Genomic DNA, 26790 nt, shown 5'->3' on the forward strand with positions numbered 1-26790 from the left:
GTCAGAATATAATAATTCAAATTGTATGTCATTCTTACTTAAATATTCGTAAGTTTAAATTAAATTAAGGTATGTGGATTTAACTTCTTAATGATCTTAAAAAGAGTAAAATTCTCGTTCTTATTTTCCTGTCTTAAACACATTTCTAATTTAAATAGATAAAATTAGTAATAAAGGTTAAAGTTAAGACTGTCATTAAGTATGGTATATTGTAAAATAAAAATATATTTTATTAAATTAAAAAGCTAGAATAATTTGAGTTTACCAATAGAAAATCCGTCAATATCTACATGGACGAGTTTGATGACAGTGGATTTTTCAACAATCATGGTAAAAATATTGATTTTGTCAATAATCTCACATAAAAAAACGTAATTTTATATCACAAAGTAGGAGTCTATGAAGCTGTGTTAATCATTTCAATGAAATTATAATGTGAAAATTTTCTATATATGTTCATATTTATAAACTTGGTAAAGTGTCTCAAAAATATATGCTCATTTTATAATTTTATAAACTTATCTATGGAGTATGTGAAGCGATGTTAATTAAGGGTGTTTATAGTATGGTTAATTTGAAACCATGATACCGACCAAATTGTTTATCGGTTTGGTTTCACGGTCGGTTTTCTTTATTAACTTTCAGCCCGTTGGTTTTCAATTCGTAATGAACTATTTGATATATGGTTTCAAATATTTCAAACCATATAAAGTCGGACTGGACCATGAGATTTTAATACAATGTATTTTTTTAAATTATCATATATTACATATACTTGATTATTTATATTTCATATTAGGTATAATAAATTAAAAAATGGACTATACTAACTTACTTAAACCATTAACTGAGATGTTGAATGCCCGAAGGGGTGACTTGTATATTGCTGTAAATCTTTTGCAAACCTTTTAACCATAAAATAGATCTGAATACTTATTTAGCCCTCATAACTCATAAGTCATAGCCCATAAACAATGATAACTTATCCACACACAATATAAACAATCATCACTCAAAGAAGGTCATTTAAGAGTTCGACTTTTTTTTTATGTCTTAGTTAACAACTACCACTTTTTTTTATAAATTTCATAAGTTCACTTCATAGACGAATTTGGGATTTGCGATCCCAGGTAAGATCGGTCCAGGATCATGGGATCCTTTTCTATCAGATAGGAAGGGCTGTAGCACAAAATGTACTTTTAAGTAATTGCTCCATAGATCCTATATCTATCTATATGAAAAAGAAATCATGTAACGAAGTGGATTCTTATTTGTACAATTGGTACTTCGAACTTGGAACGAGCATGAAGAAATTAACGATACTTCTTTATCTTTTGAGTTGTTTAGCTGGATCGGTCACTCAAGATCTTTGGTCTCTACCCGGACCCGATGAAAAAATGGGATCACTCCTTATGGACTCGTTGAGAATGATTCTGGTCTAGTTCGTGGCCTATTAGAAGTGGAAGGCGCTCTGGTGGGATCCTCACGGACATGCAGTCAGTTTGATAAGGATCGAGTGACATTGCTTCTTCGACCCGAACCAAAGAATCCCTTAGATATGATGCAAAAAGGATCTTGTTCTATCCTTGATCAGAGATTTCTTCGACACAAGAAAAGGATTTTTCACACCCTTTTCTTGTGTCGAAATAATAATGATTCTTTATCTTTATACTGTTCGTCAAACATTCCTAGTTTTTTTTTCGATTTTTTAGAGACGTATCAGAACGTTTTTTAGAGTTATTACGTATTTTTTTCTTATTATTATATTATCTTATCATAATAAATAATTACGTATACATAATTACGTATACTATAAATATAAAATACTATAAAAGTGGTGGACAAACAAAAGAGGAGGGGAAAATTGATTGAGTAAATAGAACTTATTCAATGAACTTATAAAAAAATCTTCTAATTATTAAGAACTCAATGGGATCTTCTCCCTCAAATCAGACAAACAAAGAAGGGAATCCATTGAGTTCTTACGCTTTCATGTATACAACTCAATTCATCCTATTACTACAGGGATGAACCCAACCCGGAATATGAACCATAAAAGAAAACGCCTACTAAACCGATCACAAGAATACCAGCTACAGTACCTATTATCCAAAGAGGAATTCTTCCAGTAGTATCGGCCATTTCCGCCACTTCCCTCCACATTTCATCAAGTGGTCATGCTAGAGACATAAACAGTCATGGATAATTATGAGATGAGATCCTTCCGAATGAGATAGTGTCCATAAATCTCATAATAGGTCCCCAAAGATTCATAGTGAATTTCGATAGGAACTTCTCTTGCAGCAATAACACGTTGATCTAGTCGCCATCGCAACCACAAAGGACTACCTAAATTGATTCGTTTTTGCCGATAAGCTCCAATTGCATCATAGGCATTACAAAAAAAGGGTTCTTTTTTTTTGTATACTTATAGTTATTATCTTCATTTTGATAGTTTCTACTATTACATGGATTATACCTATTTACACAAATACCCCGACGATTTCCACTCGTTAAGACATAGAGTCCACTAAACATATCTTGAGTTGGTGCAGAAATGGGATCTCCAATAGTTGGAGACAAACTCTGAGACCAAATCGGAACCAAACCATTTGGAATAGTTCGGTTTTGGTTTTTTATAATAAAAAACCACTGGTAACGGTTAGGCTCACGATTGATCTAAAATCCATTAAAATCGGAACGTGAACACCCCTAATGTCAATCTATACAAAATACAAAGTTTACTAGAAATTTGAAAAAGTGTCTCAAAAATATCATTTTATAATTTTTAATTCTTCATTTGTAACTATTTGATTCTTACTTTATTTGTTCGTGTACTAATCCACGAAAACACGTACATCTAGATTCTTGATTTTAGATCATATGATCAAAAACAAATTACAAATATAACATACATACATACACACATATATATATACACATATATATATGTATATATATTCTTGTTGTTTAAAGGCGTCTAACAAAGATAAGCATGAAAGTTGAAAACGGTGAAAAATGTTGAGAAAAAAATACATAATAAAAAGGGATATAAAGGCAAAAAAGATTTTAGTAAACCTTACATAAAAAAGGATATTCAAGGGCTCGAAATCATTTGGTGGTAGAAAATAATATTGCTTGCTATGTGAAAAAAGTAAAGATATTCACATTGCCATAGACAGTTGCCACGCCAAAACAACGAATGTGGCTATTTCTATCATCGTCATCAACACAGAAAACCAAATTTGAGCTAATCCAAGAGAAACTCCGTAATTAGTGGAACATAAACTTTTATGTAACAATTAGCATATGGCCAAAATGCAAAGTAATCAAAATCTACCATAGCGACTAGTGACTTTAACACATTACACATGGCAATCTTTTGGTGATATGATCTAATGATCATTATACTTTATATCTTTCATTTCAGTGATCTTGAAGGGCTCATAGTTGCATGATTGTTATATATGGTTACAGATAATAATGTTCGGTATGTAAAATCACGAAGGATATTCATTACAATAACAGCTGCCACGTCGAAACAACAAACCTAGGATTAGTTTTTTTGTTTTTTTTTTCGTTTTTGCATTGTCATGGCCAACCAAGAGTGGCACCCTTTCAACATGCTCAAATAAGTTTCAAACTTATTATCATAGCATGCATGAACAATTCAAGAAAATTATTGTACATCGAAACCCTAAGTAATTGCAAACGCAACAAAGTAAAATGTACTAATAAGATTTTAGGGTTTACTATATATTAAAGAAGAACCAATCATATTACAGTAGCAAAAATCTTGACATTGTAAGCCATTGAAGGCTATAAAAAGACAAATAAAACAACTCTCAAATGAGAGTAAGTTCATCATCATTGATCAATATTGAGCGAACATGATCGGAATTACTGAAAACCCGATGACATGTCATAACTGAAAGCCCCAAAAGTAAAAAAAAACTCCAATTGGTGCAAAGAGATCGAGCAACCTAGACAAATTGGCAATGAGAGAGAACACAAATTAAGATGAGTTAATTAATTACATTAAAAGTTTTATGTAAATATAAACAGGTTCAATAAAAACATCTAATACTATTAATGAATTATAACTTTGATATTGAAACTTTAAATTTAAGAAAGTTGAATCATGACTTCTGGTTAATTAGCTTCAAATGAAACTCAATATAACTTTGAAATTTAAACTTTTAATTTAAGAAAGTTGAATCATGACTTCGGGTTAATTACGCAAAAGTAAGAAAATTGAATAATATACTAGTGAATACGCCTCGAATGAAATAGTATGGATCTTTTATAACATAATTAAGCTCTACAACATAATGTTTACGTGAGACATCAAATTGGCCTTTCTTGTTTTGTTTAAGCTAGTTGTGTATCATAGTCGTCATCACCCTTTCAAATATAAAATCATAAAAAGATGTGATAAAAAAACAAACCAAAAAGCCATTAAATAAAGTAAAACTCAAGTAAAAAAAAAAGAAAAAACCGAGAGAAAAAGTTTAATTTTGTTTGTTTACCATTCAAGAATTAGACGCTAGGCTTTAACAAATAGCCAGAAAACGAAAAAGAAACACAAAAACATTGAAAATAAAGAAATTAGAAATTTTAAAACTGTTTCTTAAGATGTGCTACTTTTTTTAAACATTTTTAAAACTGTTTCTTATGATGTGCTCTTTAATTGAAATAAAGAGGTACAGTAAAAGTTTACTAAATTATAAAGTTGACTTTTAAAGTCACAAAGATGAATTATGGATTTTAATTAATCAGTTCAAAAGGAGGTTACAAGACTATAGGGAAGTAATATTATGGAAGACATGAAATTAGCTTTTAACGACATTAACTTTTTCTAATATTATTTTTGTCTATGTCAATTATGTATTGAAGTCGTTATAGTTGGTTTCCTGTATGCATTTTTCTTTGTAGTTTGACTTGGTGAATAAATTATGAATTACTTGGTGAATATTATTTTGGTAAATGAATAAATTATGAATTTGAATGTCTCCGGCCCTAAAAGTTGTAAGTAGGGGTGCAAACAAACCAAGCCAAGCCTGAGTTTGATTAGGCTCGAGCTCAGCTTGTTTAACTTGCAAAAACTTCGAGTTTGAGCTTGTCCTGTTTAGATCTATATCTCTAAAGCTCGAGCTCGGCTCGTAAGAAGTTTTTCAAGCTCGAGCTCACCTCGTTTAGTATTTATTAATATAATTTTAATATATTCATAATATATTGATTGAACAACCATTTGAATCACATGCGTGCCATGGATCTACCAGATCATCTTCATTCTACTCTTAGAAGAATATTCAGTATTTTTTTTTAAATTTTGGGAATGGTGTTTTGGATTATTTTGAAATGGTTATATATAGAAAAACATCGAATGTAACAATTTCAAACGATGTCTTCGGTTGTTGTAAAGGCTATGCTTCATGCAAGCACTTATGTGGTACACTCTTAATTAGTTAATCGTAATATTATTCCCTAAGGAGATGGAGTAGTCACGAACTCACACGATTAAACATAGTCTAAATTGATATCATCTTCAAAATATCTAATACTATTGAATTGTACAGTTGATTTTTAAACAAAGTTTAGAAATTTGAATCATGACTTCAAGTTAATTAGCTTCAAATGAAGCAGTTTGCATGTTTAAAAAGGTTTAAATGGTCTACGAAATAATGTTTATGGGAGACATCAAATTAGCCTTTATAAGAAAGAAAACTGTAATATTGTTTTGTTTGTGTTAGTTTTTGCATTTCAGTCGTTGTTCTAAGTTTTGTGTTAGTTAAAATTGTTTGGCAATGACGTGGCGCTTTAACTAACCCAACCACAACGTATAGCCTAACTGAATAGTTTAAAAACAAAATGTATGTATCTTTACCAAGACTAATGAAATAATATATATTGACGGAGACATGAAATAAGTAAATAACAGGTTTGCCCAGTTTCAGTTAATTATCCATAAGCACCCAAGCTGTAAGTAATAGTATTATTTATTTATTGTTGACATACATGGTTAGTTGAATGTCATGGTTTATTGAATTTGAGCTTGAAAAAAGATTTTAGAGTTTTAAGAGAAAAATTTATAAATAAAAAATCACTTAAATCTTGATACTTCAAAACAACTATGGTAGTTAAGAAAATATATAATGGTGGACTTAGCTAAAATAGATTCTTCAAATATGTTTTTTTCTTCAAACCTTGAAATTTTGATTTCCATATTATGGATTTGGATTATATGTTTTTACTTTCAAATTCTAAAATGCACCCTTATAATCAAACGTAATAGTTCTACTATTGAAAAATGCCTCACAAGCTTTAGATGATATAAGGGTTTATGTTTTAGTTCATTTACGAGAAAATGAGTAAGTAAATGCTTTATGATAAATGAGAGCTACGAGACCACCACATCAGTTTTAGAGAGGTAAACACCATACCACTAGATCACTAGGTCATGTCCAAAATTGCTTAATAAACATCAACTTACACACTCCAAAACAACACTCTCAAATAGCATCAACGTGATGAACACAAAAACACTACACAAGAACGATTAGTACTAAACAAGATTTCTTATGAATGATGAAACCCTAAATTGTGTAGACGACACAAATCTTCACATGTTATTCAGACTTCAGAGAGTTATAGATTGGGAGATGGAAACAAAGAACTGCCATATGAGACTTTGAAGCACCATAATATACGTTATCTTAGATCTTTTTGTAACCATTACTCCATTAGCAAATACTACACAAGAATGTAACAACTTCAGCCCATAAGATTTTAAGCCCACTCACACTGCTACAAGCCCACGTCCTCTTATTGCATTCAAGTCCATTAGCTCCGACTCTCATCATGCAGCAAATAAACCCACATGCTAAATACATAAATAAAAAATATAAGCCCAACGAACTTATATACCCACATTCTATGAACTCGGTGTGCAATGCATTTTAGCTTTTGTGAACTTGTCAAAACCTATCAGATGTTTGAAAAAAACTAATTTAATTAACTAGGGAATTGATCTTGAAAAGTTATAAATACATGCCCAACTTGGAAATTGGATTTTGAAAGTTGTTCTCTAAAGCTTTTGTAAATGCGTGGACTAAATGATCCTCGGAAGGGACATGGAAGAGAAAATTCGAACCTTTATGAAAACGATCTATGATGAAGTGACATTATAATCTCAATGTGCTTTACCTTGGAATGTTGAACTAGATTCTTGATAATGCAAATGGCAGGTGAACTATCTATCATCAAAGGAGTTTTGATAGCCTTTATGCCATACGTGATACACCTACTAATTTTGAATTCATAGCAATTGAGAAGTGTAAATTGCAGCTATCTATTCAGTCTCGGTAATTGAATTTGACACAAAAGTTTGTTTTTTTTTCTCCACCAAGTGTAAAGTGCTATATGCAACAATTTCGCTCATGTGTGGCATCTATGCAAGATCGACTTTTTGAGTAAGCTAGCATGAGTAACATATCACCCGCGGATATGAACATACAAGTGTAAGTTAATGAAGTAGTTGAGGAAGAACCAAACTGTATTGACTCTCCAATTATATAAATCAACTAACCAACCTAACATTGTTCGGTGACCTGTAACTATGCAACCTGGGAGATACACGTAAGGATCTACATTATTCATTCAAAACCAAGGATGATAGTCGCTACAACGATAAACAAAAAGTGCATTTAACATGATGATGCAATGTCAAGGTCATGCCTTGTGAATCTTCTAAATATGAAGATGCGATAGAAGTTAAACCAAGACATTAATAGCAAGTAAAAATAAGAATCATATGATTTGGCCATTAATTGGAACTTGGAATCTTTTAATCATAATGTGGGATGCAAACACACAATTCGAGTCTGAATAAGTCGGCCTCGATATAAGTTAGATTGAGAGTCCCTCAAAATATCTCATATGATCTTCAAAAGTCTCCCCATGCCTGATTTTGGCTACTGATCCATCTTCATCAACCTTCAATAAGACCAATTAAATAGTTTTAGTTAAGCAGAAACTTCATAAATATCAAGAGTCCAATCTGGTATCGTTCAGATCCAAATTTCATACTCTTTTTTAATTCTTTCTTGCGAAAACAAAATGCAAACTCTTACATAAATCATCTAAATATCAATTTATCATTGTTGTTCAACAAGTACAAACTAAAATTTGTTGGTTTGACTTCAAAAGTCAAAGTCAAGAAAACATACCCAGTACTCGGGTGGGCGCATTTTAAGGTTGTAAGTTGAAGCCATACTCATGCAGTAGGCGCCTGCATCATGAACTACAAGCCCAGAACCCTGTATACAAAAACAATTATTAAATTAATACCAAAAACACAAGAAATGCAAGGAATCAGATAAAACAAACTTAAAACTATTATCTACAAACATCAAATTAAAAGGTGGAACATTGTACCCTGGCTGGTGCAGGAAGTTCTCTATTTTTCCCCAAGAAATCAGCCGACTCGCAAACAGGGCCCACAACATCAAAAGTCGAAACAGTAGAATCAGATGGTGGAGGAGAAACCAGTTCTATGTGCTGCATAAAAAGAATATAAGAACAATGACAAGTAAACAAATATAAAAAATAACCTAAAAATGTTTTTGTTGATTTTGTATTTTTATAGAAAACGTATTAGATACGATGTGAAAAAATGGGTGTGTCGATTGACATGGAACACTTTTGTGTCTAAACTATCTACTTTTTTAACGAATTAATGTGTGCCACATATGACTCCAAAAATTTATATCCTTTTATAAAAATCAAACTTTTTAGAAAAAAAAAATTAAGGTGGGTTTTATGCATAAACCAATTTAATCTATTTTAAACCCAATTCTTTTATTACTCTTCTGACAGGTTTAGAAAATAAAACACAATCCATATTAAACAGTTAACTGTTCCTGTAAAGTGGTGTGAAATGACCAAAATTACTTAGAAATCTTACTTGATAAGCATCGTATAGGCTAGGGCGAATAAGTTCAGCCATGCTTCCATCAATCACAATGAAATTTTTTGTACTGTTTGTTTTTACACCGGTCACACGGTTAACAAAACAACAAGTATTAGCAATGAGTGACCTCCCAGGTTCAATAATTAAATTGAGATTTTGAGACTTCACTAAATCTCGCACCTACATCAGATAAATAATTGCTTAAAAGTAATTAACAGAATGTATACAAATATGTTATATCATATGTAGAAATCTAATCATTTTTTTAATATATAAAGTTATTCTTACTGTGTCAATGAGATCTCTTGGGGTAGGAAGCACGGTACCGGTGTGATAGTAATCGATACCGAGACCACCTCCAATGTTCAAATAGCTAATATCAAACCCTTGGGATCGAATTTCGTCAATGAATTTCACCATAATTGCTGCAGCATCTCTGAAAATGTCAACCTAAAAGACAGGTATTAAAAATTAAAACCCTTTTTTTGTTAATTTGTCTATCCGGTTTATTTATTCTTAAACCAAGTAAAATCAAACCACAAGTACAACTTTCAAATCAGACTTGGATAACATCTAAAGACCAATTTTTATAATATTATTTACTCCTTCAAAACACTAATGTACTTATCCATTTTGTAGTAAATAACTAAAAGAATAAAATGACATATAGGCAAACATATACCTTGGTAATGGTGGATCCAAGATGGCAATGGGCCCCGACTAATTTAAGTTCATCAGGATATGACTTCATTTCATCTAAAAACCATTGCAATTTCTCGTTTCTTATACCGAATTTGGAGTTCTTGTTCCCAGTTGCAACATAAGGATGGACCTAAAAAAATAATGTTTTTAAATACTAAAAGTACATAACATTAATATATTGGGCCAAAAATTAGTTGAAATATAGGCCAAGCAAGCGATTATGGCATAATAAGCAAGTATGCATCACATTTTAAAAAAATACCAGAGTGCAATAAAATAACACTTCTCTTTTCATGTTATTTCTATTGCATTCTGAAACACCACACAATATTTTCGGTTAACCACATTAAAATGCCACTTGTTTTTTTATGATTTCGCGGTGTGCAAGTAACCATTTTACCTCATATAGAATGTTACCCACGTACAATAATAAAAGGCACAGAATGTATGTCACATAGTATGTCACATACAAAGATAAAAAGAGCAAAAATATAATTTAGAAAAACTGGAAGTATGATAAATAATTAAATCAGTTTTTCTTAAATACAGACATAAAAAAATTAAAAAAGAAAAAGAGTAGAGTTGCACTTTAGTGTCAATGTGTAATAATCCTAAAGATTTTTATAGCTTTTTTTAGGTGATTTAAAAAATTAAAGGGCAGCCTGCACAAAACAGGTATATTTGATATTGTGATATTTAGTGTGTGTTATAATAACCAAGTTTTTGAGTTAAATAATCTTTGTTTCAGATTGATTGAGATGAAATAATCAAAATGAATGTAAGTTCATTTCAGATTGATTGAGATGAAATAATCAAAATGAATGTAAGTTCATACCCAAAAAAAAAAGATTCAGTATAAATTATGACAAACCTGAGGGTCAACATCGGGATTGATTCGAAGCAATACATTGACCTGTTTCCCAGCAATTCTTGCTGCTGATACAATGTTTTCCAAATCAAATTCACTATCTATGTTAACAAACACACCCACGTGAGCAGCAAGAACAAGATCCTCCAAAAGCTTTCCATTTCCATTAAAAACACACCTGCAATTCCCACCAAAATCACACATTCGATCTCCATTGAGTGTTCAAACAACTATTTTAAAAGCAAAAAAACTTTTTAACACAGCTCCATTGTTATACAAAAATTAATCAAGTGCAACTAGTACATAGAGGTGTAAACAAGCCGAGCCGAGCAGAGTCAGAGCTCGACTTGTCTCAAGCTCAGCTCATTTCGAGCTCTAGTTCTAAAGCTCCGGCTCACGTTAGGCTTGCAAGCCAACTTAAGCTCAATAAATAAGCTCAGGCTCGTATAGTAAACAAACTTATTTACAGACTTGAGGTCGTTCAAGTTCGGCCAAATTTGAGCTTTTAGCAAGCCTATCTCGAGTAGCTCATGATCCACTTGGCTCGTTTACACCCCTAATATACACAAAATGCATATGTTTAACACGTTAAGTTGAGTCACAAGACCACCTTATTTTTCTGGTATTAAAAAATATTGTAAAGTTTCAAGTTCAAACCCATTGTCGAAAATGGCTTTATTACTTGTAATCTAACATGAACAATTAAATGAACAAAGTTCTCTTGTTCGTATTTGTTCATTGAGAAAATGAATGTGTTTGTGTTCGTCAATAACGAACGTAAACTAACAAACAAGCGTAAACGTACTAACATAAATGAACAAATGAAACGTGTTCATGTTCGTTCGTTTAAGTAAATCAAAATATGCCAACACTAAAAACAGGTAACTATCATATCATCAATTAATCACAATAACCGAATCGAATCCGAACATTGGTACCTGGTAGGATCGAAACCAGCCCGAAGAGCCAAGCGGAGTTCATTCCCACTAACCAAAACAGCCCCACAGCCCAAACTCCTCAAATGCTGCAAAACCATGAAATTATTATTGGCCTTAATCGCATACCCGATGATCGAATTCAAACCCTCCAAGGCATCCTTATAGGCCTCCACATTTCTCGTTATCTGCGGCTTGCTGTAGAGATAAAACGGGCGCTTCTCAACGGCCTCCATGATCTCTTGAACCTTGAGGCCTTCACAGTACAGAAAGCCATCGTCTTTCTTGGTGAAACAGTGGTGGAATTGTTGGGTTTTCGGATACGATTGCTCGGATGCTGAGGGTTTTGAAGGTGGGTTTGAAGGTGATTAGGGATTTGGGGGTTGATTGGTGGGTTAGGGTTTTGGGGAATGAGATGGGTTGAAGGTGGAGGTGAGAGGATGAAGAAGCAGCCGCCATTGGTGGTGGTCAGTGTGAAGCATGGACTAGTGTGGATTTTGCTAGTTGATATAGGGGTTTTGTGATGACGTGGCAATTGATGGGTGTTTGGATGTAATGACAATTGAGATTAGGTTAAGCAATGAGACGGGTTTAATGGATGATTAAGGTTTGGAATTTTTGCAAGTTTGAAACTTGACTTGGTGACGATTTCTTATAGTAGTAGATTTATATCTTGATAACGTTCATGGGTAAATTAGAATGTGATGTGAAATAAGTATAGACGATTAACATTTTGTCTTAGAAATATGTATTAGGACATTAGGGATGATTCAAAAAGAAATTAAGAAAATAAAGTTTGATTTCAAAAGTATAAAGGTAAAATGTATTAGAGCATTCACATTAACTAGTAAGAGTGCCCGCGCGTTGTGGCGGGAACACAACTGTGATTCAGTTAGTAGCGGCTCACTCTGGTGCCGGCATTTGCTATTGTATAATTCGTATTTGTTGTAGTTTGTGTTTAAAAATTAAGAATTTTATACAACAACATCAGCAAAAAAGAAAATAACTTAAACAACCGTACGCATTTAATTATTTTTGTTTAAGCGTGTTTCATTAAGGTAACAATTTTTTCATTTTAATCAAACATTTGTTTTAAGAAGTGTTAGACCCTGTAGTCCAATTAGAAATAATTGTATACTAATTGAAAGTGTTAGCTATAAACTCAATATAAAAATAAACATTTGTAGGCGTACAAATTTAGTCACGTAGTTGAAGGGAATATTTGTTTTTCAATTAAACATGGCTTTTCATAGCATAGTTACAGTAACATTCACCATTGTTTTCATAATTATGATTTTACAATTTTGTTAGTTAGTGATGTAAACATGTAATTTTGTTTTCAAAATATCCTGTGAGAGGTTGTAGAGATAATCAGGTGATCACAACGTTGGTTTTTGTTTTGCTACTTGGTGGTTTAATTGAACTAATAGCCTAGGAGTGTTGCAAGACACAAGTTACATTGCAGGCATGTTATTTTGCAGCTCGTTAGATAACAAATGCCATGAAACCCGCCCACCCTTCACTATAAATTGTTTAGGCTTTGCATTTAATTTTGAATTATGTGTAAGTTAATTAGTTCAAACAACTTAAGTGCTGGCATATAGCTTCACTTCTGTTGGCCTTTTAGGCTGTTTTGTTTGTTCGAAACTTTGATATATATTTTTTTTTAATTTTCAAAAGTGAAAACTTTGATAGACATGTAATTTTTGCACAAACTTTTCAATTCCACCAAAACTAATCCGAAACCAAAAGCTTTACCCGAATTATAAACTCTGAAATGCCTTTATTTATCTTTGACCCGCAAACGATTTTTCAACCCGTAACTGAAACTTTAATTTTGAAATAGCCTAAATTATCATGTAAGCTATGACCAAGAGTTTTGAAATATCTCCCCAACCATTTTATATAACCTGTACTTTAAATATATCTATGAAATTTTTATTGTCTATTTAAAGAGAACTTGTAGTCCTTGCTAACACATTAAGTCACCCGAAACGTATAAACAGGTCAGGTTGGGGACCCATGTTCAAATTGTACTAAAACTCATTTTTTTGCCATGTTTTGAGAAAATACCGAAAATATCCTTATTATCCAAAGTTGACCTGTAGCAATACTAATCGACTTGAGTTGATGTATTTCTCATTCTAAAAGTGACCTTGGCTCATTTACACCCCTAGCGTTCACCGTTTGTGCACAAAAGTCCCGCCACACTGTTTACTCTTCACTTCTTTCTTTACTTAATTTCATATCAATATTTGGAAGTTTTTAGCCACCTTGGACATTAACAATATGTATCTTTCCATTTTTGCAGATACAAAGAGTGGCACATCTACCAAAAAAAAAAAAAGTGGATAGACATCCTGCAAAGTTGCAAGACACAAGTGACATGGCGTCTGGTTCATGATTCCCATGGTCGATTTTACATGGTGAAACTGCCCCATTCAAAACATATGACCAATTTAAAATATAAAAAAACTAAAATTTGAGTTTTAAAAGCCAAACCGTACCATGTAAAACATATAACCCATAATGTAAACAATAAACTAAAGTATAACCAAAAGGTCATTTATGTTTGTTAGCTTAGTTTGAAGTTCTATTTGAATTACCAATATACCCTTATTATGAGTGTTGCATGCTTGACCCTCATAATCATTATACGATCTGTATGCATGTGTAAGTGGTTCGGTAAAATCTTGAAAATGTAATTTGGCCCCCATTTTTAATTTATAACAAGCTCAACCGGCCAGTAAAGAGATTATACCAGTTGATTAGTTATGTGTGTTCATATTTGAATTCTGGGTAACTAAATGCAGTAATTGCAGTAAGTATTTTAATTTCGTCAACTTGTGAGCAGCCCTACTAATGTTTCTATTTTCTCATTCCTCTTCGAGCAAGGGTAACCAAGGTGTTTGTAATTGGTTGAGCCGACCATGCTGACCAACAACCTAATTTTCCAGCTGGATAATCTTTTGCAGTACTTGTAATGGTAAAAACAATTACCATGAATAAGGTTCAACTCAGTGTTGGCTCAATTTAGAGCGAATAATGTGTGGTAGACTTAAATGTTTTCTACTTGGATGCAAATTGTTAAAGGTTGAGATTAATTTAAGTGAGCAAAATGAGTGAGCCAACCATGGCTCAAGCTGTGCTCGTTTATAAACCAAGCAAGCTCGGCTTCGAGCCACAAGCTATCTGGATAGCCTTATATTATGGTACATTGTATAATAGCATGGTTTCCAAAAGTCAAAATGTAGGATTTGTGTGTGGCCTAATAATCACCATTTTCCTAACTTTTAATGTTTGAAGTTCCGAGCTGTGTTACCATAGCTAAATACATTTTCTCATACGTCTCGTCATTGTTGTATCAAAATATTATACGTGAATAATAACATACATGAATTTCTGAAATATCAAGGAACTTATTAAGTTGGAAAATATTCAATTAACAAGATTTGCAAAGCTGATGGTACTAATATTAAAACATAACCTCCAAATTCAACTAAAATCAAACCAACAGTTGGGAAGTTAACATTGTACTTCTTAAGCATCCACTTATTCATTAGTTGTTTTAGTTGGTTGCTCGGGATCAAGACTCGTCCACTCAACGGGTCAACTGGGCGGTGATCACGAGGCCCACCTTTCCGACCCATTGCAGCCATGGGTGGTGGTGGTGGTAGCAGCCCTCCTATAAGTAAAATACGTTGAACCGGATTTGACTATTGTGCACCAACTGGTAGCCAATATCTATACAACAAAAGAAAAAAAGTGTAACATTCATCAAACAAAAATACACAAAAATATGAATTTTACAATTGCAGAACAAAAATATAAGTACATTTTCCCAATTTATGTGCATAATTATTGCATGATTATCGACTAAAAGACCGTCCACTTAAATGTCTAAAAAACAAGCAATTAACATGTACTGTTGTTTATTAGATTATTTATTTGGCAACCTTGTAGGTTCCCTGGACGGATCACACGAGATATCCCGATATACACAGGTGCGGAATCCCTGTGTAGATCGTTACGGACGTAGAATATAAGCTTACGAACACACGTACACAATACGAACAAAACCACGTTATATTAATAACTCGAACCGTGTTACTTACAGCCTCTCGACCTCACGTCACTCGACTCAATGAATTACACGTAAATAACCAAAACGATCAACTGTAAACCAGTAAACCCGTAAACAGTATAAATACACGACAACTTCGCCTCAGGCGAAGTTGTCTATAACTTCGCTCGTTCAACAAGTTCGCCTAGGCTAACTTGTCAACAACTTCGCTTGGTTAACAAGTTCGCCTAAGCGAACTTGTCAACAACTTCGCTTTTACAAACAAATACATAAACAATATTACAGACTCGATTACAGACTTTAGACATATGAACTACTGACATCTATGCACCAACAGACTCCCCCTTGGCAGCAGCTTCATATCTTGATCTTTCAGCTCTTGTCTCGTAATCCTGTATCTTCAAGCGTGCACTCCTTCTCTAACACACACCGTGGCTACTCGCTGATATTTCCTTGCTTCATCCTTCCAAGCAGGAATATAGAATATCTTCTTTTCATTCAACGCTTGCAAATCAGCTTTCGATAAGTTAACAAGATGCATCGGGTCGTACACCCTCAGCACTTCTTGTTCATCTTCGTCTTCCATCACGGCTTCAGCAGTCTGGCAATCAACGTACCACCATTTTAAATTCTTCAACACATCTTGAGGCATAATCTTCATTGAAACCTCCTTGATGCATCGGATCGGTTTGTACTTCATCACCATCCATGGTTTACCATCTGCTCTCAATCCCCTCTCTGTATCCTCCACGAGCTTTCCCTTCTGTGGCTTTAATAATTCAAACTTCTTTTCTTTTATGCCTTCTTTCCACACAATCTTCTCAATCATTCTTGCCATATTGTTGTCACTTCTGTTTATCAGGCCCAACCTGGCCAAATCCTTCACCTCACATTCCGGCAACGTATTGAGAGATCTCAACATTCGTTTGAAGTATTGAATACCATCATAACGCTTCACCACAAACAACTTGATCTGTTCATCATAAATCCAACAGATGATTCCCTTCTTCGACTCCGCATAGCCTTTGATGTTATAAGTTTTCTTGAACATGGCTGGAACAGCAAGCTTCTTGGTCTTAATAAACCAATGAGCACAGCCTTCCTTCCACCTAGGCTGCTCCTCCCACTCAGTGTCATCCATCTCAGTATCCACGTCGGCTTTCTCAACATCAGGGATCTCGTGTTCAATGTTTTCTTCTACTATCTCTCCCTCTTCTATTCCATCTTCAATCTCAATCTGCTCACCGATCTTCTCAATCATATCACTCGGCAGCACATCTTCATCAAACAGTACATCGTCGCTGAACATATCATCATCAAGCTCTTTCAGCGCATCAATCACTTCCTCATCGAGAAACGACCGAGACGATGATCCCAATGCATCGAAAGATGCAGGTGGTGAGCTGCCAAGAACTTCTGAAGCTCTTGGTACTTCCACAACTGAGGGGGAGTCTACCGACGTGGCTGGTGGTTCTGGTGATGATGTGGTGTTAGTTGAGGATGGAGGTACATATTCATATTATCCACTCGGGAAATGGACAAGCAAATCAACTAAGGCTTTACTTTTCATTGCGTTGGGAGTTACACATTTCATGTCATAACCTGCTAGAGTGAGGAACCGCCGAGCAGCTCTCCCTATGAGTATAGTATAGCTCGTAAACAGTATAAAACGATCAACTGTAAACCAGTAAACCCGTAAACAGTATAAATAGCGAAGTTGTCTATAACTTCGCTCGTTCAACAAGTTCGCCTAGGCGAACTTGTCAACAACTTCGCTTGGTTAACAAGTTCGCCTAAGCGAACTTGTCAACAACTTCGCTTTTACAAACAAATACATAAACAATATTACAGACTCGATTACAGACTTTAGACATATGAACTACTGACATCTATGCACCAACAAACCTAACTTGAATCCTAGAAGGCTTGTGATACCAACTTGGTTATCCAAATTCCAGACACTAATATAGACATTTGTCACAAAATAAAAAAAAAGTGTTTACCTTTTTCATGACACAGCAACAGGCAAAAATGAGGCATGGTTTGTAGTTTCCTCCCCAATGACATTCTTACTCAGGTCTTTATAAACAAGTCAAATGAGACGGTTATACAAACATATATTTGTTTTTAAAAACTGAAACATGTGCATCGGAAAAACATACTCTTACTTTTCATATGGAAGCCAGCCACTCAGGCCAACAACTGCATCCAAGAGAGTAGAGTATGTGTTTCCGTTCTCAAACTTTCCATTTATAAAACAACTTGTAGAGTATAGAGTAGTTGCTGCCCCATAGTAAAACCCTCCTACCCCAAGTTTGACTTCATTGAGCTATTCTAAAACAGCAGAAACCAAAAGTCATAAACTCATAATAAACATGATGAATCTTACCAGCCATTTAGCATTATCAACTGTAAAACAAATCAGAAACAATACAAGGTTATGTCTCAACAAATCAGAAACAACTTTACTTTAGTGTTAACAATATATATCTCCGGTGAGGATCATTGTAAATTGCAGTCAATCCTAATCAAAATGTATATTACCTCTTTTTGTGAATTTTGTTAACACTCAACTGTATAATCATAATTTTGTTCAAATCCCCTTAAGTAAAGCAACGAATTGCCTTTCAGTCGAATCTCACTTCATAACCCTGCAACAAAATATCCAAATCAAAAAACATATAATAAAAAACAATAGAAAAAAAAATCACCCAATCAATCAAATTAAACAGAAACCCTATAACGCCAAATCGAAATCGAGTCGGGCAAGGAGTCGTCGTCTGCGTTGATCATAAGGATGATGAGGAAGTTGAAGCAATTGGGATTTGGGGCCGTGTGTTTATACAAGATAGAAATTAAGTAATAAAAAGAATTGATTGCAATTGAAACTGGTATCAACTAAAAGGAATTGATTGCAATTGAAGGTGGACCTTGACGTAGATATACTGTAACGTCGTGATGATGGATTGTTAGTCTCCGTCGGCGGTTTCGATTTCAATTGAACAATGTGAAGGGTAAGCGTAACTGAGAGGATTCAATAACTAATTGCAATTGAAGGCGCATAGGTGAAGAATGGAAGGGTAAGCGACCAGTGTTCTGTCAGTTTCATTTTTGTTTATAACTGCAGTTAATGCCGCCGGAGAGTGCTTTAATATGGCCTGAAGTTGAAGTGCAACGTTGGCAGACAGGTAGCACATTAAATTTAACGGTGTCTCGTCGGATTTTGTTAAATTACCATAACAGACATCCAATATGTTTTATATGGATATAGATAACTTTTTCGCATTAAACTTTTAATAATAAAAAAGGAAGTTGAAAGAAGAAACTAACTTTCTCTTTTTCATCTCCGTAACACTAACAAACATTTCACACTAAAAATATTAGTTATTTTATACAAACTTATAAAATAAATATTATCTATTTTATATAATTTATACTAAAAAAATAGATATTTAATTTTAAAGCTAATTAGGTTAAATATAAAAAAACAAATAATATATATTAATAAAACATATACTTAATAAGAGAGATAAATGAGTCATCGTCATCAGTCATCATGTGAAATGTTTGGGCATGAGATAAACACTTTATAATTATTTATCGGTGGAAATTTTTTATTATATATGCTCAATGAGATTTTTTAGAGCATTGTAAGTATCTCTACCAAGAATTTTGCCCTATTTGGTCATATAAATTGATAGAGGTGCAATTCGTTTGATAGAGTATTGAAATGGTTGGGTTGTTCATCACCTTCATCAAAGCTTTTTTGTATGAATGTCATTTAGAAATTTTGACGAATCATAATAGTGAATGATGTGTCTCGTTTATCCTCAATGGTCATATTATAAATGATTATACAAGCATTCATAATTTTCCCCATCATATCCTTGTTCCACACAAGACATGGATGTTGAAATAACGTAAAACAAGCTTTGTAAAACTTCGAAGGCTCATTCAGCATATTTCTTAACGGCCTCTTGGTGTTGTATGAACAATTTGTGTGTTATGGAGCTATGGATATATTGACTTGACAAAGGTAGCCTATTAGGGATGTATGCCATCAGTAAGATAATATGTTCTATTATACTCCGACCTATCACAACGTAACTCATTGACGTGAAAATACAATTAAAAAGGAGGAGATCAGTGAAGTAAGTTAATTCATTGCATGAACATAATATTTCGAAGTATGTGTGCCATATCTGTAAGGCATATGATGCAACACCTTCTAAAATGATTGTTGGCATCACTTATGCCTGCATATTACCTGCCTCAAGCAGTGGGACATTTTTTATATTCCTAGCGCATATAGTCAATGTTGCATGTCATTTAGGGGAATTCGTGTTCTCCCTCACCATGGAGTAGTCTTGCTAAATCATCAGCGTTGGGCTTTCATGTACTCTAGCATGAAATAACATCTTTTACAAACTTTATAAGGGAAGCCCTTGCTATAGATTCACGGGTAAATCAATGTCAAACATCATCGCCATAATTTGATACTTATTTTACAACGTGGTTATATATTTGTATTCAACTAATCATTTAATCCTTTTGTTGTAAACCCAGTTGTTATGACGCTCACCACTAGTGTCTTGGCTTTTTAGCGGACACTATAAATACATGAGGCCTCATAAGGAAGAGGATTCATCGTCCGCGCGGCCGCCTACTAATCATCTGAAATAGTACGTTAATTCATAGGTAACTAAATTGAACGTAAGTTTTCTCCTTATCTTATTTAATATACACTTATGTTATTAACTAGTAAGTGTGCCCGCGCGATGCAGCGGCGGCGACAGCTTACGGTATGGTACTCGTTTTTTTAGTTGATCAATGATTTCGTGATGTATTCTATAGTTTGAGTCGACCTTGAGTTAACTTTTGCTCGGCTGAGCTTAGCTCATTAACAACCTTTTGTTGTTGTGATGAACACATGAATTATGCAGACACCTGTGTATATGTTAAAATAAGTATATATTTGGATAACTTAGATTTAGATCAAAAAACAAATAAATAATTAAAATGATTCTAGAAGTTTAGAGGTGATTATTAAGTCTTAAGAACATCGATGTTAAGTTCAAATAGTTATAATTTATTATTTAGAGGTTTAATGTTTTGTATCCAAGCTTATCAAAAATAAAATATTTTTTTAGTTGGTAATGTTTTTTATAATTCATATTTTTAAGTTTGTATGCATGATGTTTACTGAATGCCAGGCAACCATTTCACCTTTGTTGTATTCTTGAACCGGTAAATTGTGTGACTCCTTTTACTCATTTTACAGTTTTAAAAATATTTTCAATTTTCTGGTCTTTTAAGTCCCACATAACTGAGAAGTAAAACCAAAACGCATTGTCTTTATAAATAAGTCTAGCATCCCACATTGGTCAAGAAACTAAAGTAAAACTCCACTCACTTTTATATAGTTATGATATGTTACAATCATAAGACCAAAACAACACATTAAACCAAACAATGATACATGAAGCTAAGAACAATGACTGAACAAACATATCCTTACAAAGCATGCAAATTGAGCATCAACTGCATACATTTACTTGTTCAATCTCCATATCAACTTTATTCTCACCACCAACGTGCATTTGTTGATTATCTTCCATATCATAAGCTTCTGCAAATAATTACACTTGTTGGAGCAAACAACCAATGAAGTATGCCAATAAAACTTTGAATTGCATTATTAATGAGTGTAAAACAAATTAATGACAGTTGGCACTTACACTTCAATCCTAGGGTTCACCCAAACCGATGAAATGTGGTGCCTATCATAACACTTCAGTAAGTGCGCTATGTTGAAGTTGGAAGGCACATATATTCACGGTAACTGATTACAAAGTCATTCCACCAAATTGAAACAGTGCAACATCAAAAAGTTTATTAATCCAAAGTCGACACCGGCTCATGTTTTTAAAATCTATTTTCCATACCAACATGAGGCATTCAAAAGCTGGTTATACACATTTGCTAGACAATCATCCAATAGATAACCATGACACCTGCACCTGTAATGGTACAAATAATGAAAATCAAACACTCAAAAATGCAAATAGATGAGTTAAAAGATAAAAATGAATACGTTTTTTTATCACCAAATGGTATATGAGCAAACAGTTCAGTAAATTCAAGCACGATAGAACTTATACAATAAGAAGAATCCCCTATTTCAATCCGTTGCTGATGTTTCCTACATAAAATATGCACTTAATTAATATATTTCTAAAAAATTTTAAAAACTCTATAAAATGATATAATATATAAAAAGAAAACTCCTCATACTTGTCGGGTAATCTTCCTTTTTTTTATATAGTTTAACAAGCGTGCGTGAATCACAAACAAAGTGCGGGTTACCTTTAGCCAAGATCGCTTTCACAGTCTCTGGAGCACTAAAATGACAAAGTAGAACATCCGGTTTTGTTGATATGGAGTCCTTACATCTTAAATGGGTCCAAACTTACTTCAATCTAGAACATCATCAGTTAATAAGAACACCAAACCCTGCAAGAAAGCAATAAAGATTAGTTTTGTGTTACAATATATTGATAACTTTGAGTAACCATCAACAAACAATTATTCGCTATCTCCAATGAGGCAAACAAAAGGAATAAAAAGTCAAATAAGTCATAACGCATGTTTGATATATGTCAAACATCTTAAAATCAAGATTCTCAAAACAAATTAGAAGTGTTGAAAGAAATTAAATTTGACACAACAGTTTATAAGAATTACTCAAATGGACAAAATTAAAGTCCATTACTCAAAGATTTAGCCCATGTGGTATGATTAATACAACACATGAAAACACACAGGTACTTAGGTGCAGGTGTAACAAAATGTATTAGAGTTGTTATAAAAGATGAATGTCTGAGATTTATGTGCCTATTAAACTTGCCTGGATGTTCATGGATTCGTTGTGCTGAAATCGGTTGAACCAATTTCTTAAGGTTAATCGACCAGATCCTGGAAACGAAATATACTATATTAATACTTATTGCAGATATACATGAAATTTAAGTAATAAAGGTTAGGAAGAAAGCATACAATATATATTAAACATATTCATGAGCTATTAGTATTCATCATTATGCAATAATAAAATGATTTAACAAATTGTTTGAAATAAGAAATACATACCCTTTTCCCTGAACTCATTCCACTGGCCCCGTCTTCTCCGCAAGCAACGACTATCGGGTTTATTCAAAACACTCTACAGGTCAGCAAGCATGACATCAAAATATGCTGCTTTTTCTGCATGCAAGCACTGCGAGATATGTAGCTGTTTTATCTACATCTTCATTCGATTTTGTAGCTTTCAAATAAAACATTTAAACATGACAATGAGAAGAGCTTAATTAATGCTTTTCAAAATATTGTTTACAATAAGAAATTGTAGATAGTCAAGAATGATAAACGATAATTAACGCACAACTTATAAATAACCGACTTATATTATAACCAGAAAATATAACTCAAAAACTGATTATATTAAACATATTCATGAGCTATTAGTATTCATCATTATGCAATAATAAAATGATTTAACAAATTGTTTGAAATAAGAAATACATACCCTTTTCCCTGAACTCATTCCACTGGCCCCGTCTTCTCCGCAAGCAACGACTATCGGGTTTATTCAAAACACTCTACAGGTCAGCAAGCATGACATCAAAATATGCTGCTTTTTCTGCATGCAAGCACTGCGAGATATGTAGCTGTTTTATCTACATCTTCATTCGATTTTGTAGCTTTCAAATAAAACATTTAAACATGACAATGAGAAGAGCTTAATTAATGCTTTTCAAAATATTGTTTACAATAAGAAATTGTAGATAGTCAAGAATGATAAACGATAATTAACGCACAACTTATAAATAACCGACTTATATTATAACCAGAAAATATAACTCAAAAACTGATTACAATAACTTTGGTAGTGATGGTGGTGATTGTTGTGTTTGTTGTTGATGTTTTATCTAACACTAACTTTGTACATCTATTTATACTAGTAACCCAACTTGGTCACCAAGCATAATATGTGGTCACCACTCAACTTGGCTACCAAGGTCAACTTGGCCAACAAGGTGAAATTGGCCACCAAGCATATGGAATGTTTCATAATACCCCTTAGACTTTAACCGACTTGTTAAAACCACTTAGGCCCGGTTCACCAATCTTTATAACACTTGCAGATGGGAGACATTTGAATGTTAAACTATTTTTGATAATAAGCATCATTAACTTAGTTGGAATAACATGGGGTTGGCATTCCTAAACCAACATAACAAATAGGCAATGAACAAAGCATACCAAGAAACGAAAAATAAGTAGTTAGTAAAGTATACTTTCACAATAACGAATGAGAAATGCCCAAAAAAACTGACCTTTTCGATGTGTCTCATTAGGAGAAGACCAGCTCTTCTTACAACAATAATCTGATATATTAATACAAAAAAGTATGAGATCAACAAATAATACTTATAAGAGAAGACAAGTTGGGTAATTATATAAAAAAAACTAATAAAACACACACACACATCATAGTGAAGACCAAATCTTCATAGATCCTTAAAGTAACAAGCTTCTACTATCTAAAAGCATACCTACAAAAGCAGTAGATAATGTCACGTAATCATTTTAACAAAGCCTCAAAACCTGATGTTAAATATTACTGAGTAGAGAAACAACAATTGAAATATCACAGAACATAAATTCATGGACAAACCCAATTACACCCCAATCAAACCACTGTACAAATTCGGGAACATAAATTCAAATCAATGACATCAAACAGTAACAATATTACGAGTTAAAAACCTAAAAACCAATTAAATCATACCTGATGGGGGGTTCTAATTGGAAATGATGTTGTGTGTCCTGTTGGCGTCTTCAATGATAGGACAATTTCTCCTTTAAATAACCATTTTCAGTGATGAAAAGAGGGGGATGAATCAGTCAATCGTAAGCTGCGACGATTCAACAACGGGGTCTTAACCCGTCTGTTTCAACTGTGTGCACCATAATTTATTTCAGATATTGATTACTGAACGCATACAATGAATACCATAATTGATATCAGTTATTGATTATTAAACGCATACAATAAATGGTTATCGGAGCATTAATCGATCGAATGGATAAAGTCGGCTGCAGGTATAATAGATATACAGGCGTCTCAGGGCAGATGAATGGGTGCCCATATGCATTATTATAATGTAATATAGATATAGATATAGATTAGTGTAATGCTCCTCTTGGGCAGATTTTAGAATACATGTAATGAAAATGCTTGATTTATAGCAGTCAAGCTTTTGAAATTTTTAGTAACGAATCCATTTCACATTGTCTTGGTAAAGGTAGGAGATACTCCGTATTCACTAAGCTATATAAGGAACAATATGTTGATGTCGACCCTAGTTGTCGGCCTACTTATGACCACAAGTGTGGGAGCAAAGTGTTGGTTGCCGGAAGGGTGCATCCTTGGCTTTATGACCGCTCACGAAACTTACCATGTCACCCCAGTAGTTCCAACATTGGGTGATTTTACACTCCTAGTCCTTCTACGAACGTATGGTTTTATATAATGTAATTATTTTTATCGTCAACATGATACTAATCATTTGTTTAATTAATGTTTGTACGTAGGCTATAATGCCTAAGAAGTCTGGTGGTTATGCAAAGGGAGATCATCAATGGTTCGATATAGGAGAAGTTGCATACTGAGTAGAAGCATTTTCAAGAACTGTTACTAGCTAAGTAGCTAGCCTCAGTGTTCAACATACGCATCTCCCCAATGGCGAAGTATACTTAGGGCCCGGGCTCCCCTGTTTTTTTGCGCGATAGTGTAAATTTACCTGTTTTCGGCAGAAATTTTTTATACATAGTGTAAATTTAGCCGTTTTCGTTCTAAAATTTGAGCCCGGCCCCCTCTGCTTTTTTTGCGCGGGTAGTGTAAATTTACTCGTTTTCGGCAGAAATTTTTTATACGTAGGTAAATTTAGCCGTTTTCGTTCTAAAATTTGAGCCCGACACCCTCTGTTTTTTTGCGCGAAGTGTAAATTTACCCGTTTTTGGCAGAAATTTTTTATACGTAGTGTAAATTTAGGCGTTTTCGTTCTAAAATTTGAGCCCGCCCCCCATCGTTTTTGAATTTTTTAAATACATTTTGAGTCCCCCCACCCCCCCCCCCCCCCCCCCCCCCCCGGGTATCTTAGTCCAAGCTTCGCCACTGCATCTCCCCGAGTTTATATGATTAATTATGCTGTTTGCTTGATATTAGTTACATAGAAAACGTCCTGAAAATATCAATCAATACATATATATAGAATTATTTCAAAAGGTATCATAGTCCAATTAGTTTACATGCATGTGTGACATATATTGAATATTCGTTTGCTCTATGTTCGATAGTTAATAACTGAAAGTGAAACATTAAGAAAAATCTAAAGAAAAAAACATTTTTAAAAGTGTGTTCTTGCTTTATCAAATTACATGTTTGATTTAATAAATGAAAAGATTAAACTAACTCTTGTTTTCTTGTTAGTGTTGGGACACTATGTTGTTGCAACAAGGACTTGTACCTTGTAATCATCGATACCTTTAGACAGCTAATTACATTACATGCCATAACACTATAGCGGGACATTCAATAGATGCCTACTTAAAAAATCCTTATGTATCTTAACATTTATCTGAATATATTAATTCATTAATAACCGTATACCAGTTTATTACATTGGTTACCCTAAACAGGCGTATACTAATACCATACAATATCATATTATACAAAGCTCTATACAGACACATACATGTAACATAGATGCTCTATACAGACGTAAAGAGACCCTTTGTCGGGTACACATAACATATATGACCTTATGGCATCCGATAAGTATAGAAGGTTGATTAGTAATGTAACTTATATAAGTGATGTTCTTATAGCCTCACCTAATAAATTAATATTTATAAAATTTTTGGTTAAAATAAACCTACTAATAACAACTCCATGACTACAATTGCTTTGCATAGAATCATGAAATAATTGAAAGTAACACGCATTCCACAAATGACAGAAAAAAACAGTATCTCACATAGAAATTAACAATTTATCGTGAGAATCAACCATAGAACCCTTTCAAAAATGCATTATATATACATTTCATTATCTAATGACATTTGAGAAACCATTCAAGATTTTGGTTCAACAAACAAAGTAGAC

The 26790-nt window shown here is 33.5% G+C and overlaps 2 long non-coding RNA genes and 1 pseudogene across 4 annotated transcripts; all 3 read right to left on the minus strand.

The window, feature by feature from the left end:
* Window positions 1-7619: 7619 nt before the first annotated feature.
* Window positions 7620-12027, minus strand: LOC143617930 (diaminopimelate decarboxylase 1, chloroplastic-like; annotated as a pseudogene). Its single transcript, XR_013150918.1, has 8 exons — window positions 11480-12027; window positions 10545-10719; window positions 9654-9803; window positions 9260-9421; window positions 8966-9151; window positions 8437-8559; window positions 8229-8318; window positions 7620-7995 (listed from the first exon to the last, which is right to left on the minus strand). The product of XR_013150918.1 is annotated as a diaminopimelate decarboxylase 1, chloroplastic-like (transcript).
* Window positions 12028-14643: 2616 nt separating this feature from the next.
* On the minus strand, window positions 14644-18716 carry LOC143617931 (uncharacterized). Its single transcript, XR_013150919.1, has 3 exons — window positions 17729-18716; window positions 17466-17639; window positions 14644-15432 (listed from the first exon to the last, which is right to left on the minus strand). It is a non-coding gene; the product is annotated as an uncharacterized LOC143617931 (long non-coding RNA).
* A 1932-nt stretch (window positions 18717-20648) lies between these two features.
* LOC143617932 (uncharacterized) lies at window positions 20649-22804 on the minus strand. 2 transcript variants are annotated; one of them, XR_013150921.1, is made up of 5 exons: window positions 22710-22804; window positions 21927-22073; window positions 21668-21762; window positions 21299-21580; window positions 20649-21189 (listed from the first exon to the last, which is right to left on the minus strand). It is a non-coding gene; the product is annotated as an uncharacterized LOC143617932 (long non-coding RNA). The 2 variants fall into 2 exon arrangements; XR_013150920.1 differs by having other exon boundaries at window positions 20649-21580.
* Window positions 22805-26790: the final 3986 nt, after the last annotated feature.

Source organism: Bidens hawaiensis, unplaced genomic scaffold, assembly GCF_021521415.1.
Source record: "Bidens hawaiensis isolate Kalapana, Puna unplaced genomic scaffold, B.hawaiensis_p1.1 tig00060827_1, whole genome shotgun sequence".
In the NCBI taxonomy this organism is placed as follows: domain Eukaryota; kingdom Viridiplantae; phylum Streptophyta; class Magnoliopsida; order Asterales; family Asteraceae; genus Bidens; species Bidens hawaiensis.